The sequence below is a fragment of the Trichechus manatus genome, unplaced genomic scaffold (assembly GCF_000243295.1).
Source record: "Trichechus manatus latirostris isolate Lorelei unplaced genomic scaffold, TriManLat1.0 scaffold00015, whole genome shotgun sequence".
NCBI classification, from domain to species: Eukaryota; Metazoa; Chordata; class Mammalia; order Sirenia; family Trichechidae; genus Trichechus; species Trichechus manatus.
In genome coordinates, this window is record NW_004443951.1 from 13,543,984 (window position 1) to 13,560,216 (window position 16,233).

Sequence of the window (16,233 nt, forward strand, 5' to 3'; positions counted from 1 at the left end):
ACAGGCTCTCTCTCTCTCAGCCCTTGGCCCTTCAGTCCCTTGGCCTGGCCTCTGCCCTGCTTGGGCAAGTGTTACTAAGCTCTTCAGGTCCAATGATAAGTGCCCAGAGGCACCCCACTCTGCCAGTAAGCCTTGGCCCAAAGGTGCTCAGCTCTCTAATTCCGTGGGTTGGCAAGCCTAGATCTGCCAACAAGTGCCTGAAGTCACCCTACTCTGCCAGCAAGCCTGAAGGTGCTCAGCTGTCTCGCTCTGTGGGTCGGCCCACCGACTGCACTATCTCCCGACAGTCTCCTAGTTCTCCTGCTGCCGGTTCCCTGCCACTGCTTCTCAGTGTCTTGCACTATCTCTGGTGTTACACCTCTCTGTCTCCTGGGTCTAGGATGTTCTGAACACAGGAACTCCAGGTCCAAAGGACACGTTCTGCTTCCGGCTCTTCTTTCTTGGTGGTGATGAGGTCCCCTTTCTCTGCTCACTTCTCTCTCCTTTTATCTCTTGTAAGATAAAAAGTGTGACTCAAGCAAGGGTGTGACTTTAGTAAGGGTATGACTCAAGATACACCCCACATTAATCCTGCCTTATTAACATACAGAATTACACAATACCACAAAATGGAGGACAATTACATCAAATCACAAAATAAAGGACAATTGCACAATACTGGGAATCATAGCCTAGCAAGGTTGACACTTATTTTGGGGGGACACAATTCAATCCATGACAAGGGGTAAGACACCTGGAAGAAGGCAAAGGCTAATGCTATGGAGCTGAGGCAGTTGGCTCTCCTCCGAACCCCAGTAATGAGGTTGGAATCTTGGATTGAGGATGCAGGACAAGGGAATGGTAGGAGAGAGATAGATAGGGGTTACTAGTTGTAGGATTTTGGGAAAAGGATTATTTGAGGGTTCAGAGGAGTTAGGGAATTGGAGGAAGATGTTGGAACTGGGAAGAGGTGTGATGCTCTCATTGGAGAAGGAAAGTGAGGTAACTACCTCCAAACATGATACTGATACCCTGGTACAACCCCAGTCTAGGCCTTAGGATGGCTGGAAAGGAGGATCATAGCGGGCTTGGAGCTCCCCATTCATCTATTCCTGGTCCTACTATTCCTTTCCTCTCTTTTCCGTCATTATTTACCTTATTCTGATCACTGACGATGTAGCAGGGACTGGGAGTGGGGTGCCTACTGAGAGATACCAGGTATTAAGCATCAGGTCCAGATGAAGCTGGGTAAAGGAGAAGACAGAGGGATAGTAAAATCCTCAACTCTTCCAAATGGAGTATATATAGCACAGAGATCCTCCTACCCAGCCTCACACCAGGTGCAAAACTAGGCACAACGCATCCTTGGCATGGGATCAGCTAGTTTCTGTTTGATCCTCTCATACGATCAGGAAACTTACTACCTCCAGGATAGTCTATCCTATCAGTGGACTGTCTTCACTAGTGTGAGTTATTTGTATCAAGCTGAAACCTGTTTTCCCGCTGTAACTCTCAATTGCACCTCTTGGGACCACTCAGAACAAGCCTTGTCTGTCTTTCACACAAAACCTTTCAGAGGGTTGGTCCTCAGCTTCCGTATGCTCCCAGGTTTTGCAAGGCAAACATCCCCAGTTGCTTCACCTCTTCCTCACATGGTGTGGTCTCCAGACTCTTCTTTGTAACATTTCAACTTGTCCATATTTTCCTTAAAATGTGTCCCCAGAAGTGAGAATAATGTTCCAAGTGTAGTCTGGTTACAACAAAGGACAGGTTCATGCCACCTCCCATGATCTTCCAGGATTCTTTCTCAATGATGTAGCCACAGATTGACTTTTTAGCACCTTCCTTACACTGATCCACTTTAAATTCTCAGTTATTTCCTAACAAACTACTGTCCCATCTGAACTTGGTGTAGTGGGTTTTTTAGTCCAAGGGACAAGAGAGTTGATTTTATATCTATGCTGTGATGTTTCTCTTTGTTGGCACTGGCCTGTTGTTCTATCCAGTTGAGACTCTTGACATCTGATTTTCAATCACTGGATCAGCTCTTCTTCCTCACTGTGTACACAAGATGCTGTGAAGGAAGAACCCATGGAATTGGCTGGTCCATGGGAATGTGATCTTGAATTTTCTGGTGGTCAAAATTTTAAATGATCTGTATCCACCTCATTCTTACCTCCACCCCTTCCGTTTCTACTCTTACTTACGCCCCTTCTTATGACCTGTGTGCTCTTAGCCCTATTGGTATCCACCTCCTCGGAGACCTTGCTCCATCACTTCTCTGTCTCTCTTTTGGCTTTCCCTTCAGTATATATACATTCTGAAATCTTTTCTACCTTAGGGGAAAACAAAAACAACACTCTCTCCACCTTATATCTTTATCTAGATATTTCTCATCTCACTCCTCTTTACAGCCCAGTTCACTCCTCACAACCCACTGAATTCTGATTTTTGCCTTCATCATACCACAGAAAATTTCCAGATCTAAGCCTCCAATAACTTCCATATTATTAAGTTTTCTGGACAGTTTTTCTCCTCTTTCCTCTTTCCCTCTATGCTGCATTTGGCACCATTGGCATTCCCCTCTCACCCAGAGACTCTAGCTCCCTGGGTTTGTGGCATCAAGCTCTCCTGCCACTCTAGATGCTCTTTCTCAAGCCTTTTCTCTTCCTCTGCGTATCTGTTAAATGTGCATGCTCCTGGGTTGTATCTTTGGACCCTCTGCTCTCTTGCTGAGCTGTCCCTGACAGTCCTCATCCATTCTGTGCCTTAACTGCCCTCCAAATGCTGGCGCTGCCTAAGTTTTGATCCACTTCGATCTTTTTCCTGAGCTCCAGGGCAATATGTCTAACTCTCTAATGGCTTTATCTTCAAGAATACCCCACGTTTTAATCTCTGTATGTCTGTAATAGAATTGTTTCCTCCCTGCCGTTTCCTGTTCCACCCCAAGTCTCTTCCGCCTCCACCTCCTCCTAGGTTCTCTCTCGTTGAACAGTACTAGTATCAACTTATCTTCCCTGAAACCTCAATTCATCCTTGTCTCCTTCTACTGTCTTGCCTCTACATCCCTCAGTTACCAGGTCCTGTTGATTAAAATTTATTCACCACTCTCTAATCTCTCTTCTCTTCTTGCTGTCTGGAACACTAGAGTTCTTATGCTTTTCCCCCGTTACTCTCAACTGGTCCTCCTCCAATGCCTTCTCTTCACTTCTATCCAAGTAGTAGTATTTTCAAATTCTAAGCCTGAATTCGTTACTTCTCTGCTTAAAACTCACCAATGGCTCACCACTGCCTAAAGAATCAAGTTCATGCTCCTTAGCAAGGTATACAATACCCTTTATAACCTTTTCCTTTCTACCTCTCAGGCTCATCTTCCAGGATCCCATCTCCTTCTAGCCCCATGCTGACAAGCCTACCTTTAGACTTTATTACTTGTGATCCCTGGTTCTATGACACTCTGTCTTGCTTTATGATCCTTCGTACTTGCTGCTCCCTCTGCTTGTAACACCTTTCTTTGAGTTCTTTGCTTGGCTAATTCCTGCTCATCCGCTAAGATTCGCATCAGATTTGCTCTTATTGTGGAAAACCGAACCCCAGAGACTGGTCCAGGTGCTCTTTCTGTGAGCTCCCATGGTGCCTACTTCTATCACAGCATTTATCACTTGACTGCTGTTCATTGTTTACCTCACTGTGTGCACTCCTTGAGAGTATAGATTTTGAACTATGTGTTCCTAGCACTTATCACAGAGCTATGACTCCATAACATATTTCTACCATGGTGATAAGTACATTGGAATATCGTTTGTGTCTCTATTCCTCTGTTTCCCCAACTATAATATAAGCTCCTTGAGGATTGGGAATATACCTTGACTGTCCTTGTCTCTCCAGCTCCTAGTATAGGACTTGTTAAGTAGTAGGTGCTTAATTAATGTTTGTTGACAATTAAGTGAATGACACTGTCAGGATGGGAACTAGCATTATTGAGATCCTGCTCAGTGCTAGTCGCAGTGCTAGGTGTTTCACACATATCATGTATTATTTCTTACAGAATCTCTCCCTGGTAAGTATTAGGTCCATTTTGCAGGTAGGAAATTGAGGCTCAAAGAGATTAAACTGTTTGAACAGGACTATGGTAGAAGTACCAAGATTTGAACCCAAGTCTTCTAATTCCAGGTCCTATGCTCCTCCACTACAACACACCAACTCCTATAGCACTATGAACAAGTGAATCAGTCTTCAGCTTTGAAGAGATAAACTAACTCCACATGCAGGCCTAACCCGGGTTTTCTGCCAATTATAATTCTCAATTCCAGAGAAAAAGGGCCTCCAAGGAGCAGGTTACCATTGGGAGGGATATTGCCATCAGGATGGAGGGATTCAGAAATGCCAAAACTCCCTTTAAACAGAAAAGATCATGAGTATTCTGCCTTAATTATAGTTCTGAGGTCAAGTAAGACAATCCTTTCCCTCCAGGTCTGGTTAAGGCCATGAAGAAACAGGGTGGGTGTGCCCCTTCATCTAAAATAAAATGATATGTGAGAAAGTTTCCAGAGGCTCACGCATCGAGAAATACAGACCTGAGTAAAATATTCTAAGAACTTTTAATGCTTCTGGAGCAGTTTTATCTTCTCCAATTTTTTACTCCCCCTATCTATTTCTCTATAGTTACCAGAAGTTTGAAACATCAAAATAAAAAGTCCTCAGTGCTAGTTCTGAGGAAAAGAGGAAGAGGAGAGCTTCAAATCTTCATCATCCCACTCAGTGGATAGGACTAGGGCAGAAGAACACCAAGCAATGTATTAAGTGATGGTAGCTCCTTAAGGAGAGGAAAGCACGTGGCCTTGCTGGGGCTGATAAAGGAAAGGAAATGAGATCTGGGGGTCTGGAGAAAAGATTTTGGGTCTGAGAAGTAGAAAATTCCATGCAGATTTCCTTCCCCTCCCCAAATTTAGCCTTACCCCAGGTAAACCTCAGTCTCTGCCCTGACTGCATTAGTTAATCCTAACTAAAATCCAAATAACCACCGGTCTTTCCAGCAACAGAATGGCCGTGTTGCCTGAATATGTACCCTGAGCAGAGCCACTAGAAGATCTGTTTCTTCTTCTGCAGCTGAAGGAGAAAGCAGGACTTCCCATGGGAGAACCACAGCTCTGTGTCTGAGTTCATCCTTCTAGGCTTTTCCAGAGACTCCCAAATAAATGCAATTCTCTTCAGCATATTCCTCTTCCTCTACCTCTCTACGCTTGTGGGCAATGGGCTCATTGTCACATTGATTCACCTGGACTCCTGCCTCCACACACCCATATACTTCTTCCTCAGTGTCCTCTCCATGCTGGACAGGAGCTATGTCACCACCACTGTGCCCCAGTTGTCAGCGCATCTGGTCGGCCAGAAGAAAACTGTCTCCTATGTTGGATGTGTGGCCCAGATGTACATATTCCTGGTGTTGGGCATTACTGAGGGCTGGCTTTTCTCTGTCATGTCCTATGATAGATATGTGGCCATCTGCTACCCACTCAGGTACAAGGTTATCATGAGCCCATGGTTATGTGGGGCAATGGTGGTTTTTTGTGGACTGTGGGGTGTCAGCTGTTCTCTAGTCTACACTGCCTTCACCATGCGTCTGCCCTATTGTGGCCCAAATGAGATCAACCACTTCTTCTGTGAGGTCCCTGCTGTCCTGAAGCTGGCCTGGGCAGACACATCCCTCAATGAGCGGGTAGACTTCATCCTGGGCTTCGTCCTTCTCCTGGTACCTCTTTCCTTCATTCTGGCCTCTTATGTCTGAATCTTTGCCACCATTTTTAGAATCCACTCAACTCAGGGTCAACTTAAAGCTTTTTCCACCTGTGCATCCCATATCACTGTGGTCACCATGTTCTGTGGACCTGCCATGTTTATGTACCTGAACCCTGGGGCCAATGCCTCCCCAGAGAGGGACAAGAAACTGGCTCTGTTCTACAATGTCATCTCTGCCTTTTTCAACCCCATCATCTACAGCCTCTGGAACAAGGATGTGAAGAGGGCTTTCCTCAAGGTAACAGGCTGGGGCAAGACCGCTGAGTGAGTCATTACAGCATAGAAGGCCACTACTAAACCTGAAGCTACGGGTTATGTGGTCCTTCCACACTCTTCCCTCCCATCACCCGATGGACAGGCAACAATCTTTGACTGGATGGTTTCAGTGATATGATGTGTGAAGATATGTGGTGTGGGACCTGATGATGGTGCCAGCAGCTAGGCAGTCCTCAGACACCAAGAGACACAACTTTGGGTGGGGTGCCAAGGCGGGGCCTGTGTCTGATTCATCTCTGCTTCCTGAGGGCCCAGCAAAAGGCTTGGCAAAAACCATGATTAACATTTGCAGATTGAGTGACTGAGTGCATGAGTATTGAGCCCATTAAAACAATTTAGAATAGACGGGACAAGATGACTCCCAGGCCCCCAGATCAGTGATCTCATTTTTATCTCAATCAGAACCATGAAAATGTCTAAAGAAACAGTCTCAGGAGAAAGGAAAGGTGACTTCAGGAATAGAAATTCATTAGTGGCCACCCAGGACTTTCCAGGGAAGCATAGGTACCAGTGTGTGTGAACCATCTGATCTTTGGAGAGGTGAGCCCCTGCTGTGGGGAAGAGATATTCTGGGGAATCTCTTAGTACACATGAAATATCCCCCAAACCATGTCATTGTAGTTAAGGACACATATTTTGGAACCATACTGTTTCTTCATCTGTAAAATGGAGATAATGATAATAACAGCAAATCACCACCTTGTAGGATTGTTGTAAAAAGTTAATGTGGATAAAGTTCCTAAAACAGTGCTTAACACATTGCTTTTGCTATTCTTCCTATTATATTCTATTTTTCTGTCCTAATGCCACAGTTACCAAGGAGACATCTGAGCCTGTTTCAGCCTAGATAAAGGAGCCATTCTGATCACTAGAAAGGGATAGATAACATTAACAAATAATTGGGTTTTTTAATACTTCAGTCTAGTATGGATTTAGTTAGCCTGCATCTGTCACCAATAGGCTCATGAAATTTGAGTCTGCCAAATTTCTGAGATGCTGCATGAAGAGACCCTGCTTACAGCCAGCCAGCACTCCTGCAAGATATCTTCATCAATATCTCCACACGGTAGAACTTTAACAACCATTTATTCAAATATGAATTGAGTAATAATGTTGATAGGGTACTTGATTCAAGAGAATGTTGAGAGGAAAGGGAGGAGGTTAAGATCATAATGGTGCTGGTGTCTCTTAGCAGTGTCAGAACCCTTCACCCATAGCTGTTGCCCAGGCCCTTAGGGTCCCTGGCACCTTGGAAGGTGTACAGGCAAGTTGCTCCACAGAATCTTAGAAAATTGTACTGACCACACAGCATCTATAATGCCAAGAAAGGCAGTCAACACTCCAGTGAAGCCCAACTCAGAGAGGGAATCTTTCACAAAGAGCTTCTGCCCAAGTTCATAGACTCTCCCTGGTCTCCTCCAAGCTTTGCCCTCTCCCTTTCCACCACCAGAGAAAAACAAGCAGGAGGGGAGGTTCCTGGCATTCGAATTATCCTCCATGTCATCATTCTAACATCCCACAGTTCATAGAACCATGCCAGACTTTCTTGTTCCAAATTTGGCTTTGGCTTTGAAAGTCCAAATCACCCAATAAACTCAAATAACATGTTATCCAAGGAAATACTGCCTTGATGAAATACTATCAGATTATTGTTTGGACACAAAGGAAATTTAAAAATTATTAGGCCTCCTTGTGATTAATATTAGACCTCTGTAACATCAGAATTATAGAACACTCATTAACGAATAGTCCTCAAAAAAACAGTAATGATTGCAGTGAAGGTGTTACAGAGTCAATCCAACCAGACATCAACAAAAGTACTTTAAACTCAGTAGGAAAATAAGATTGTGGTATTGATGACAGCTATGATGACTATAACTGGTATATATATATACATATATATATATATATATGTATATATATGTATATACACACATATATATATAAAACTGTCACTGTTGAGTCAATTCCAACTCATATTGACCCTATAGGACAGAGTAGAACTGCCCCATAGGATTTCTAAGGCTGTAATCTTTATGGATGCAGACTGCCACATCTTTATCCTGCAGAGTGGCTGGTTTGAACCACCTACCTTTCAGTTAGCAACCAAGCACTTAATCACTGTGCCACCAAGGCTCCTACAACTAGTATAAGAAAGAATATTTGGCTTAGCTGGTTATAGAGCATTTGATGAACATGTTTTGGAAAATGGTAAGGAAGGCGGCTTAAGTAGAGATACTGGGTGCAGTGGGAGAGAGAACTGGCAGGAGCCACACAGAAAAACTGGCAAGAATCACCAAGCCTCCAAATCACAAGGACAAAGAGAAGGGTAGTAGAGATGTTATAGGAGTTGATCATGCTAGCCAGGCTTCATCGAGTTAATAGTGGTACACTGGGAGAAGGACAAAGGGATTTGATTATACCAGAGAACATGTATGGTTGGAGTAAAATGGGAGATGACTGGAGGAGTTTCTGGAAGAGAGTGGGATACAGGACATTTAGATTTCAGAGTGAGAAAAATTTCTAGGTGATTATGAAAAAGTCTCTAGGGAAAATTCAGATTTTGGAAAAGAGGTGAAGGAAATATTCATTGAAGAGATTTAGGATATGCGATAATTTTAGGAAACACATTTTCAGAAAAAAGATGCAAGAGGAGGAGAAGAAGCTCAGATGGATGTCCAGGATTGAACATCTGAGTGGTGGTGATAGAGATGGGACAGAAAGAACAAGGTTGAAATCCCAGCTCCTCCACTGACTAGCTGTGCAACCTTGGATATATCCCCTAACCACTCTGAGCATTAGTTTTCTGAGTTTTATTCTTTCTCTTCAGTAAAATGAAGATAATGATACCTACTTTGAAAGGTTAGACTGTAGTTGTCTGGGTCCAATCAGAAGATAGAAATTATGAAGTAGGTTAAGCAGGGGAAGTTTAATATAAGAAAGTATTAACTATAATAATGGAGAAACTATAAATGTAAGGAAACTCTATATGGTAACGAAAGGCTAAGGGAGAGTATTCAAGGAAGGGCAAACTTGGAAGGTGTTCAGACCTCTTGCAGAGAGTGTGGTTCAGGCAATGGATAGCAGAGATGAATTATCTGGTTTAGCCAGGCCAGAGATAGTCTGGAGCTGCTATGCCAACAACAAGCAACCTCCAGTGTGCAGGCAAAGGCAATTAGCAACCATTACCGTGGAAGTGCAGTTGGAAACTGAGCTCCAGTGGGGCCATAATGTCTTCACAGTGTGTGGGGCTTTCAGAAGGAAGCTCTGGTAGGTATGCGATCTTCTAGACCAAGGAGCTGCATGCGTGTCATAGGGGGGCTTACTGAGGGCATCCAACAGGAGGCTGACTGTGTGGGGCTCTGGACAGGGTTCACTGTGGAGAGTGCAGCCAGTGGCTTGCACGGAAATTGCAGGAAACGTTGTTCTCCTGCATTGTCCCTCCAGCGTTCTCTACTGAGAAAGCTTAACATCACATTCCCTTTAAAGGAGAAATGTTAGAAGGAATTCTGTTATTCATCAAAGAGCATACATTGAAGACTAAGGTTGCATTGCCACCACTCATCTGTCAGTTTGTTGTACTTTGGTGGCTTGCATGTTGCTGTGATGCTAGAAGCTATGCCATCAGTATTTCAAATACCAGCAGGATTACCCATGATGGAAAAGTTTCAGTGGCAATTCCAACCTAAGACAGACTAGGAAGAAGGACCTGGCAATCTACGTCTAAAAAAATTGCCAAGTGAAAACCTTATGAATAGCAGTGGAACATTGCCTGATACAGTACCAGAGGATGAGCCCCTCAGGTTGGAAGGCACTCAAAATACAACTGTGGAAGAGCTGCCTCCTCAAAGTAGAGTCGACCTTAATGACATGAACAGAGTCAAGCTTTCAGGACCTTCAGTTGCTGGTGTGGCACGACTCAAAATGAGAAGAAACAGCTGCAAACATCCATTAATAATCGGAACATGGAATGTATGAAGTATGACTCTAGAAAAACTGGAAATCATCAAAAATGAAATGGAATGCATAAAGACGGATATCCTAGGCATTAGTGAGCTGAAATGGACTGGTATTGGCTATTTTGGATTGGATAATCATATAGTCTACTATGCCAGGAATGAAAAATTGAAGAGGAATGGTATTGCATTCATCATCAAGAAGAACATTTCAAGATCTATCCTGAAGTGTAACACTGTCAGTGATAGAATAATATCCACACGCCTACAAGGGAGACCAGTTAACATGACTATTATTCAAATTTATGCACCAACCACTAATGCCAAAGATGAAGAAATTGAAGATTTTTGCCATCTTCTGCAGTCTGAAATTGATCAAACATGAAATCAAGATGCATTGATAATTACTGGAGATTGGAATGGGAAAGTTGGAAACGAAGAAGGATTGGTAGTTTGAAAATATGGTCTTGGTGATAGAAATGACACTGGAGATCCCATGATAGAATTTTGCAAGACCAAAGACTTATTCAGCGCGAATAACTTTTTTCAACAACATAGATGGTGACTATACATACGGTCCTTGCCAGATGAAATACACAGGAATCAAATTGACTACAACTGTGGAAAGACTACATCTGATGGAGAAGCTCAATATCAGTCAGAATAAGGCCAGGGACCGACTGTGGAACAGGTCATCAATTGCTCATAAGTAAATTCAAGCTGAAGAAAAAACAAGTCCACAAGAGCCAAAAACCTTGAGTATATTCCACCTGAATTTAGAGATCATCTCAAAGATAGATTTGATGCATTGAACACTAATGACCAAAGACCAGATGAGCTATGGGATGACATGAAGGACATTACACATGAAGAAAGCAAAAGGTCATTAAAAAGACAAGAAAGAAAGAAAAGACAAAAATGGATGTCAGAAGAGACTCTGAAACTTGCTCTTGAATGCAGAGTGGCTAAAGTGAATGGAAGAAATGATGCAGTAAAAGAGCTGAACAGAAGATTTCAAAGGGCAGCTTGAGAAGACAAAGTAAAATATTATAAAGAAATATGCCAAGACCTGGAATTAGAAAGTCAAAAGGGAAGAACACACTCAGCATTTCTCAAGCTGAAAGAACTGAAGAAAAAATTCAAGCCTCAAGTTGCAATATTCAAGGATTCTATGCTCAAAATCATACTGAATGACACAGGAAGCATCAAAAGAAGATGGAAGGGATGCACAGAGTCACTATACCAAAAAGAGTTGGTCGATGTTCAACCATTTCAGGAGGCAGTATATGATCAAGAAACAATCGTATTGAAGGAAGAAGTCCAAGCTGCACTAAAGGCACTGGTGAAAAACAAGGCCCTAGGAATTGACTGAATACCAACTTAGATGTTTCAACAAATAGATGCAGCGCTGGAGGTGCTCACTAGTCTATGCCAAGAAATTTTGAAGACAGCTACCTGGCCAACCAACTGGAAGAAATCCATATTTGTGCCCATTCCAAAGAAAGGTGATCCAACAGCATGAGTAAAATGTCAAATAATATCATTACTGTCACACACAAGTAAAATTTTGCTGAAGATAATTAAAAAAATAATTGCAGCAGTACATGGACGGGGAACTGCCAGAAATTCAAGCCAGGTTCAGAAGAGGACATGGAATGAGGGATATCATGGCTGATGTCAGATGGATCTTGGCTGAAAGCAGAGAATACCAGAAAAGATGTTTACCTGTGTTTTATTGACTATGCAAAGGCATTCGACTGCGTGGATCATAACAAGTTATGGATAACATTGCCAAGAATGGGAATTCCAGAACACTTAACTGTACTCATGAGGAACCTGTACATAGATCAAGAGGCAGTTGTTTGAACAGAACAAGGGGATACTGTGTGGTTTAAAGTCAGGAAAGGTGTGCATCAAGGTTGTATCCTTTCACCATACTTATTCAATCTGTATGCTGAGCAAATAATCTGAGAAGCTGGACTATATGAAGAAGAACAGGGCAATGGGTTTGGTTTTTGGTTTTTTGGTTCTTGATAAAGAAGACCTGGTGGTGTAAAGTACAGGATCAATGGAAAAGAGGAAAACCCTCAATGAGATGGATTGATACAGTGGCTGCAACAATGGGCTCAAACATAACAATAATTGTGAAGATGGTGCAGGGCCAGGCAGCTTTTCGTTTTCTTGTGCAGGGTACCTATGAGTTGGAAATGACTTGGTGGCACCTAACAACAACCACAGTTCTTAATAAAAGGGATTAGGAAGTTTTCATTCATTTTCAAAGCTCTGGAACAATTTATAGGGTATAGGGACTATACAGACTTTAAAGATTCGGTAGAATTCCACGGTGAAACTATCTGGACCTTGTTTTTTGTTTGGTTGATTGGTTGGTTGAGTATGTGTGTGGGAGAGTGGGTGATTTCTTAATAATTTTCTCTTATTCTCCTATAAAAATTGGTCTGTTTAAACTTTTTATCTTTAGGGGGTTAAGATTGGTAATCTGTATTTCCCTAAGAAACTATCCATTTCATCTTAGGTTTTGTATTTATTTCATATTTATTTGCATAGACCTCTGCAAAGTATTGTGATTTTTTAGATATCCTGTTTTCATGGAACTTTAAGAATGGAGAACCTTTGAGAATGGAGACTTCCATTCTTAAGGGAGAAAATTGGGACTTGGGGAACTTCTGTTTCTTGCACAAGAACAAACAGCTAATAAATGGTGGAGTGCTCTTACCAGTCTGCTAATGATGAAATGTTGAGATCATGGAGAAACGGGACTAAATGGAACAAAGTCTGGAGAGGTACTAGACTGCTTCCCTCAGATGGCTCACCTGTGTGCCACCAGACTTAGGCAGTTACTACTCAATATGCCTCCATGTTCTTTGTTCACTTAAACATTGAAATAAAGCAAAGAAAACAGAAAAATCATACGGATCTAGATCAATGGAAAATTTATTTAATGACAATGTTTTTTTTTAAAAATCCACCCCTACAGGTGTATATTGGAGACCTGGTAGGGCAGTGGTTAAGAGCTCGGCTGCTTACAGAAAGTCCCTGGTTCATATCCACCAGCCACTCCTTGGAAACTCTATGGGGTAGTTCTACTCTGTCCAATAGGGTCTCTATGAGTCGGAGTCAACTCAATGGCAACGGGTTTGGTGATTTTTTTTTTTTTTTTAATTAAAGTACATATCTGCTTCCTGTGAACTATGCTTGTTTGTGGACTGCAAATGTCACGGGGACAGGCACTGTGACCTCTTTCAGCAGAGACAGAAGCATCTAAGTCTAGCATCTCCACTAAGTGCTCTTCTTCAGTCCAACCCTTCACATCAATTTCTCCAAGCCATACTTCTGAAAATACTGTGTTCTCATCTCCCCTCCATCTCATCCCTCATCCCTCGTGCTTAAAAAAATATGTTGTTCATACCTTCAAGATAAAATGCAATCTCATCCTAAATTTCAAACTCTATTATAAACTATCCTAGAAGGGAGACAACACCTCATCACACTTTAGTCACAAGACTCACCTATCTATTATCTTGTTACATCACTGAGTAAATGCTTCAGGACCATACCACCAAGCCCAAATTTGCACTCAAATATAAGAGATGAAATCTCTATCCCACCAGAAGTTCAGAACTCTCTAGTAATTCATTATTTCCAGACTCCAATTCCTTAACAATCTCTCTATTCATCCCTTTATTGGCCTAACTTTCCATTTCTCCTCCCCTTCCCCAGTTCTCCCTCTTCACTCATCTAAACTCCAGCACTAGAATCAGCAGCCGCCATCCCAATACCTTCAACCTGGAATTCTTCCTGGGGAGACTACATCCCCTGCAGCTCTATAGAAGGGAAGTTGTTTAGTCTCACCCCTGGCCTCTGAGTTCCCTGACATTCTCAGTGACCTTTCCTCCCACCCCCTTTCCAGTCACCCTCTTCTAAAGTTACACCTATGCTGGAGCATATCATCCCTAAAATGGTGCCACTTCCCCAATAAGAATCAAAGCATTCCCACTGCACTTAGCATAAAGTAAACTCTTCCTATAGGGCTGTTTAGGATCTGGCCTTTGACTACCTCTCCAGTGTTATCGTTCCCTCTCTTATTTGCTTTATTATTACCACATGAGCCTTCTTTCAGGTTTTTCAAACAATGCAAAGTCCTCTCCTGATTTGAGGCCTTTGTATCTGGCATCCCCTTGCCTGAAACGTCCTTCTCTTGGCTCTCTGCAGGAGTCTCTGGGTGGTGCAAACAGTTAATGTGCTCAGCTGTGAACCAAAAGATTAGCAGTTTGAGTCCACCCAGAAGTAGCTCAGAAGAAAGTCCTGGTGATCTACTTCCAAAAAATTAGTCATTGAAAATCCTATAGAGCACAGTGCTACTCTGACACACATGGGGTTGCTATGAGTTGGAGTCGACTCCACAGCAACTGATATTAGTACTGACTCCATGCATGGTTAGCTCCTTCTCATCTTCAGGTCTCAGTTAGATCTTAATTCTTCACCAAGGCCTTATCTGTCCACTCTTGGTAAGTAGATTTCCTCCCTCCATTTTTCTCTATTATAGAGGCCTATTTGTTTTCTTCAGAGTTTTGCAACTTCATTTTTCAGTAACTAAACTCAGTTTATATTTTAAGCTCTCATTCCCTTTGTGGGGAAATAATATTAGTCTTCTTGGGTGGCCCTCCTCCTTTCTCTGACCCCAACCTCTGAAGAGCTTACAAAGTGCTAAGGTATACAGTAGTGAATGGGAGTGAGGTAATCTGGTTCTCCACGTCTGACACCCACTGAAAGAACCTTATTCCCATGAGGTTAGCGGTCATCACAGATCACTGTGGCATCTTCTTGAGTTGTGGTATTGTAATTTCTTGATTGTAAATACTTCCTCATATCTCTCTTGGTTTCCACAGGGCTTAGTACTAGCTGGGCCATAATGGATGCTCAAGAAATACTGAAATTGAAACAGTTTATCCCCAATGCCTCTGGGCTACCAATGACGCCTGGAAGAAAGCTGGATGACCAGGCTAACTCTGAGGCCCCATGTCACAATTCTTGGAGAGCCCTCTATGTCATTTTGGTCCCTTGAAATAATAACAGTCACTGCTATGTGTGTTGCCCATTATGGTTTACAGATGTGCAGTGCGTATAGCAGCAACTCTTATTCTGCTATGGTTTTCTTATTCTTCTTATGGTTCACAGAGGACTTTCACAAACTTATTGCATTTGCATTTCATGTGTGGTGCCCACTCCATCGACTGTGGTATAGAATTTTAGAGTCACAAGAAGACGTAGAGACCATTAAATTTAAGGTGTTTATTTTATAAATGAGTAAAGGGAAGTCCAGAAAAAGGAAGTAAATTTCCCAAAGTCACACAGCAAGTTAACAAGGTTGGGACTAGAGGCCAGGTCACTAATGTCAAGTCCTGTATTCTTTCCACAACACTATATCACATTAGCCCCATGAGCTAATTAGTTGCATGCATCAAGTCAGGCCCATGGACTGTAGTGGTTCCATATACCAGTGGTTTACTTTTCAGAGTTGGCTACAGATATTTGCTGTGTACATGTACCACTCTGATAGTATTTATCACCTTAGCCTTTTACTGTTTTCTTTTACCATACCATGTCACTTAAATTTACCATGTTTCATGTTGTTTACATGTATTCCATTGGTTCTTGTGCCATTACGGTAAATTAAATTGTTAACCCACAATTTGCTGCCCTCCCTATAGAGGGACTGTACATCCCTGCACAATGCCATGTGACCTGCTTTAATTCTCTGTGGGAATATAATACTTCCTACACCTTTACCATCAGAGTTGACTACATGACTTGCTTTGGACAATAAGATGTGATGAAAGAGATGTGTGTCACTCATGAGCAGAAGTTTTAAAGGTGTTCATTTATTTTAGCTATTTTTTCTTTCCTTCTGTCACAAGAATGGCATATTCTAAGTAGGGCTCCTTCTTCAGCCAGGATCCAAAGCTAAAGAAGGCCACAGCCAACCTATAAATGATATGGAACATGAGTAATACATGAACCTTTGCTGTTGTAAGCCACTGAGTTTGTGGAAATGTTTGTTATTGCACCACAATGTAGCAAGTTGATGAGTACAGCCATGTTGGTTTCATGGACCACATTTGTTCAACTGGACAAATACTACGTTGGTTCAAATATACAATGTTGGTTGAAAACATTACAGATACTGACCCTTTTGGATCCCAGT

At 42.3% G+C, this 16,233-nt stretch overlaps 1 pseudogene; it reads left to right on the top strand.

The window, feature by feature from the left end:
• The first annotated feature begins 3,943 nt into the window (after window positions 1-3,943).
• Window positions 3,944-9,344, top strand: LOC101356949 (olfactory receptor 2G3-like; annotated as a pseudogene).
• Window positions 9,345-16,233: the final 6,889 nt, after the last annotated feature.